The sequence below is a fragment of the Cebus imitator genome, unplaced genomic scaffold, assembly GCF_001604975.1.
Source record: "Cebus imitator isolate Cc_AM_T3 unplaced genomic scaffold, Cebus_imitator-1.0 Scaffold380, whole genome shotgun sequence".
Classification (NCBI taxonomy): Eukaryota; Metazoa; Chordata; class Mammalia; order Primates; family Cebidae; genus Cebus; species Cebus imitator.
The window spans coordinates 912,357-918,428 of record NW_016107695.1 but is presented as its reverse complement, the minus strand read 5'-3'; positions in this window follow the sequence as shown (position 1 = coordinate 918,428).

The window sequence follows — 6,072 nt, the reverse complement described above, 5'->3', positions numbered from 1 at the left end:
GTAAACTGGAAATCTGTGATTTGTATCAAGAAGCTTGTTACCCCAGCAGGCAAACTGATGAAATTAGAGCATGTTGGCCATGATTCAGACAATCAAGATTCCAATGAAACCATGCACTAGTTACTATGGTTCCCTCCATCGAGAAATTCTGATTTGTCCTGTGAAGGGTCAGGTGTCATGCTTCCTGTTTTATATGCGAATTCTTACTTATCTACTCATAATGGTCATCATTTACTGCTTCTTCTGTATCAAGCAGACTGGGTACCAAATGGCTAATCTTCCAACAGCATAGTAAGTGGCCTAGTTACCTGGCAAGGTGGGGGGCACCAAGCAACAATAGATTCTTAATAAATACTCAGCAGAGAATGATAGACTGGTTCATGCATGGCATGACAGCAGAAAATGGGAGGCTGTAATAGAGTCAGAATTAACTAATAGGGAGTATTAGTCAGGGTTCTCCGGAGAAACAGACCCAACAGGAAGAAGATGGGGAGAGAGAGAAGATCTGCTGTCAAGAGTTGGCTCATGAGGTTGCTGGCGTTAAGTCCAAAATCTGCAGAACAGGCTGCAGATTGGACCCAGGGAGAGCTGAAGCTGCCGCTTACACCCGGGGGGAGCCTGGAGGCAGAAGTCCTTCTTCCTCAAGGAATCACCATCTTTTTCATCTTACGTCTTCAACTACATGGATGAGGCCCTCCGCTTTGATCAAAGTTTATTCATTTAAATGCTAATCTCATCTAAAAGATACCTTGACGGCAACGTCTAGACTAGGCTTTGACCCATAGCTGGGTGCCTGGCCGAGCCCCTGGTTACCTGTGCATGTAACCAGCACAAATCGTGTACATACCACTGTGCACACCCACAAGCTTACAATTGGATAGGTCCTGCTTCTGGGAGAAAAGCCTGGCATCACAGCAAGACTGTGTACAGCGACAGTGTGGGCTTGGGGAAAAGCGGGTTTACTCTGCATGGTTTGTGCAGGGTGCAGGCCAAGCAGGTTCACAGACAGCTGGTGCAGGCCTGTCGGCTGAGCACTCAGCTTGGTGCAGGCCCCTTGGCCGAGTGCTTAGCTTGGTGCAGGCCTGTTGACTGAGTACTTAGCTTAATGCAGGTCTGTTGACTGGGTACTTAGTTTGGTGCAGGCTCTTGACTAAGGACTTAGCTTGGTTCAGACCCGCTGGCTGAGTACTTAGCTTGTACAGGCCCTTGGCTGACACTTAGCTTGGTACAGACCTGTTGGCTGGGTATCTAGCAACTCTCAGGGAAGTGCTCTCATGCAACTTCTCACTTAATTCTGACAGCCTCTCACAGGCAGGGGTGGCATTAATGCCATTTTCAGATGGGAAGCTGAGCCCCAAGGAACTCAGTGAGCCATCCAGAGTTCCACCGTAAAGGGGAAAGGGAAATGAAGGCTGGTCTGTGTCCTGCAGGCATCCATAACTGTGAGGACCTGGAGGACAGTGTTCAAGCTGCTCAGGACAAGAATCATCAACGCCTCCTGGTTCCCCAGTCCTTGTTTCAGCACGTGACCTGTCCCAAACATGAGGCTGATTATTTGCAAAAACACGTGATGTGCTGCATTTTCCAGCCTTCCAGATGTCAGGGTTCTCCAGGGGTTCCGTCTGGCACCTTTCAAGTCCATCAGGGGCCTGTCCTCAGACAGCACACACCTGACAAAGTTTCCACAGCCTCACAACTCTTCACTGCCACCCCCAGCTGGGGAAAGGCTGGAGGCTGCGCAGCGCTGGGGATCCTGGGACAAGCTCTGGGTCGGGGAGTCTGCCAGTGCAGAGACAGCAGGAGCAAGAGAGGTGGGGACTGGATACCAGGTGTAGAAAAGAAATCAGCTTGTCAGCTTTCATCCCCCGTTAGCTCCAGCACAACGCAGGTGGATAGGTGGTCTCAGCTGCAGGGTGGCATGGGGACGGAGGCGTCTGCCCGCAGTACCAGGGGTCAGGAGCTGAGTGGCAGGCCCTTCTGTGGCTGCTGTGTGTGGGGTTGGCCGAGCTATGACCACATGGCTGGGCTGAGGGCTGCTTGGAGCCTGCGTCACAGGCTCATGGCACTGTAAGCACTCAGAGGTGGGTTGACCATCCTTCTGGGCCCTGTGTGTGCCTGGACTGACCTCTAGCCTGAGTGTGGATGGCCACGTGCTCCCTCCGGCAGGCCGCCTCGCCCTCCTCTGCAGCATGTGGCTGCTAGGGCCCCAGCTCTGGGCCATGAGCCAGGGTGCGTCTTTCACAGGCATCAGCCCACTCATCCCCTAAGAGACCCACAATGCCAAGAAGGTGGAGGGACGAAAGTGAGACGCTCCGCAGGTTCACAGGCTGTGCTCCCAACTTCCCCACTGTGCTTGCTCCTGACATCCTCTGCCTCTGAGCAGACTTGATGTGTGTTTTCAGAAATTAAGAATGATGAGTAAGTGAATGCTTAGAGGGAGGAAACTTTTGTGAAATGATTATGATAAATAGGAGCTGCTACTGGACAGCTGCACCTACCTGAACTAGTAGTGGGTTCAAATGTGGTCTCCTTACCTCAAATACCCACTTCGATGTTTCTGGGCAGCTTTTTCAAGAATTAAAGGAAAGTGAAAAAAAGTATAATTTCTCAGCCTTTCTCATTTATGCTTAGAGACTCTCCTCACAGCGAAGCAATGCCGTGCAGAACACCTGGCAAACATGCAGCCTTAACAAGCAAGCAAACAAAATCCATTGCAAACAGCAATGTGTGTCTCCAGTTCTCTTAAATCTTTTACATTCGGTTGATCAGGAAGGTGCTGAGTAGAACAGACAGGACCGGTGGATCTGTACAAAGACAAACTTTCATGAGATGAAGCAAGCATTAACACCTCTAAGTAAACAAAGCCATAAGTAAATGAGTTATTCATGTAACTACGTATGTACAGAGTATACATGTAAATAAGTGCCTATATAAATTTATGCCTGTGTAGATTTGTGCAAAATATAGACACATATAGGTGTGAATATAATGCTGGAGGCAGTGCTTCCTAATTTACATCCTTGAAAATTCTGTAATACAGTATGGCGATGCCTCAAGGATCTAGAACCAGAAATACCATTTGATTTGGCAATTCCGTCACTGGGTACATCCCCAAAGGAAAACAAATCATTATACTATAAAGACACATGCACATGTATGTTTATTTCAGCACTATTTACAATGGCAAAGACATGGAACCAACCCAAATTCCCATCAGCTGTAGACTGGATAAAGAAAATGTGGTACATACATACCATGGAATACTATGCAGCCATAAAAAGGAGTGAGATCATGTCCTTTGCAGGGACATGGATGAAGCTGGAAGTCATTATTCTCAGCAAACTAACACAGGAACAGAAAACCAAACACCTCATGTTCTCACTCATAAGTGGGAGTTGAACAATGAGAACACAGGGACACAGGGAGGGGAACATCACATACCAGGGCCTGTTGGGGTGAGGGGAGGGAGCTTAGAGGATGGGTCAGTAGGTACAGCAAACCATCACAGTACACGTATACCTATGTAATGAACCTGCACGTTCTGCACGTGTGTGCTGCATTTTTTAGAAGAAATTTTTTTAAAAAAAGGAAATGAAGTCATACATCAGAATAGAAGCCACAAAGGCCCCATCTTCCTAAACGTTTGCATTGTGGATGTGACAGAGCAGCTCCTGCACTGATAACTCGGACCTTTGGACTCTTGGCATCATGAGGCAGATGCAACTTTATGAGAAGCCCTAAATCACTGGGATTATCGAAGTCTCCCTAGAAACTGTGGAGACACCTAGGCGCAGATACTCCTGTGTGTGTTACAAAGATGGGGCTGCTCCAGCAGGTAAGCTAAAAGTCACAGTCTAAGCCCCGGACAATCAGAATGGGCTCTTCCTCTCAGCAAAAGGCATTCTGAAGCTAACCTGAAATCTAGTTCAGGCCAAGGTGGGAAGTGGGGGACGTCAGACATGCCTCCTCGCACCGCTTTCTCCCTTTGAATTCAGACACAACTGACCAGCATTCCCATGAAAGCAGAGATCTTAAGACTTTTGTAGCAATGACACTGAATTCCATCCTGAGTCTAGTACAGCACCCCATGACAGCAGGCCCTAAAGCAAATGGAAGTATCTTATCCTAAAATATAGTTCTCTGACATATTTTGGAATGTCCCTGCAAAGCTGTCTGTTGTGGGAGAATCTACATTCTGTTGAGAATCTGTTTGCCTTTCCAGGCCTTATTCCTGATCTAGGAGAGAATTTACTAAGAGGCTGGCACCTCTTCCATTGGATAAGAAGCACTTGCCATGGATTCTCTTGAGCCTGCCTGGGAAGGCTGCATCTGCCTTATGAGAACTTGCTCTCCACAGCCCTCACCTTACAAGCTCTGCTTTCTATAAATTCCAGGCCTTCAGATAAAAACTTGAGTCTTTCAACTGACTTCCAATCAGAAAAACTTTGAATACCTCTGTGACCAGGCCCCCCACCACTTCCAGCTGTCCTGCCTTTCTGGACCAAACCGATAGACACCCTATATATCTTGATGGATGACTTATGTCTCCCAAACATGTATAAAAGAGCAAGCTGTACCATGACCTACTGGTGCAGGTTTGTCAGGTCCCCCTGAGGCTGCGTCATGGGCATTTCCTAAATCTTGGCAAAATAAACATCTGCATCAATTGAGACTTGTTTCAGACACTTTCTGGTTCATGAGCAGGTGGAACGGCACTGCTCTCTGCCTGGGCTGCTGGAACCAAAACGGCAGTGGCTGCACCCCAACCGCTTGTGGAGAGCAGCGACATCAACACAACGATCTTCTCTCAGGCCTCGTCCATGCTCTTTGCCTTCATGCTCAGCTTTTCTGATTTCCAAAACATTCCTTCACGAGCACCTTTGTTAAGAGCTGCTGGAGGTCAGGGTGTGAGCTGGCACACGTAGTTGTGATTCTACAAATTCAAGTGTTGCTCTCGCCCTGCAAACACCAGGCAGAACCTGCATGTCTATGAAACACCTGCCTCTCCTGACAAGTGCCCACCAACTGGGGCGGCCTCATCTCCCCCAGGGCCTGGCCACTTTGGAAGCGGAGCTTCATTCTCAGAGCTCCTGACCCCGACATCAGCCTGCTGCAGCCAGTGAAGCAAACACCATCACTGCCTGCCTGCCCCATGCAGAGGCCGGCCAGCCGCCCGCAACAACCCCTTCTCCTGGAAGTGGAGCAGGAGGATGAGGGAGCCAAGCCTGGGCTCTAATCACTGGCTGCAAACGGGATATTTGCTCCTGTGCAGAAAATCTTACATGTGGAGCCAATTTTAAAGTGTTATGGGTGGTGGGACCTGGATTTTTAAAAGGATGCATGCACTTTCGGAGGACTGTTCCTCATCTGCACCGTCCTAACCAGAAACAGTGGTGGGAGTCAGCTTCCTTATGCCCTAACGCCTAGGGAATCTCATCCACAGCCCTTCAAAACTCCAAATGCAGGCAATTCAAAAGATTAGATGCTTTCTTATTGAAATTATCTTCCCAAACCTGGAAAGTGAAACCCAATGAGCACTGAGCAACGTGGTCCCGGGAAGCCGTGCACCTGCTCAGGAAAGGAGACACACACACACACACACACACACACACACACACACACACACACACGCACGCAGAGAGAGAGAAAGAGAAAGAGAGAGCGAGCTTCTGCAGAGCAGCCAACCCAGTATTCTCATGGAGCCCCGGAAGATCCACCGCGCCTCCCACAGCCATGCAGCCAGCCGGCCGGGAAGCAGCAACCAGAACCCGGCCTTCTTCACACCCGACCGGGGGCCTCCAGGGAGAACACCGGCCAGCTGCTCCGCGGGCCAGGCTGTGTTCCCGCTGTGGCCGGAGCAGCTCCGGGCGGTACAGCTTTCCACGTCCCTCTGCAGGCACGGAGCCTTGAGCTGCAGGTGCCTACCTGAGCAGCCTGTCCAGGTTCCTGCAGGCGCCGGCGTGGCGCGGTCCTACTCCGAGCGCGGGCCTGACACGGTCCGACGTCGAGCGCGGGTGTCAGGGGTTCCTATGTCGAGCGCGGGCCTGACGCGTTTCTATGACGAGCGCGGGC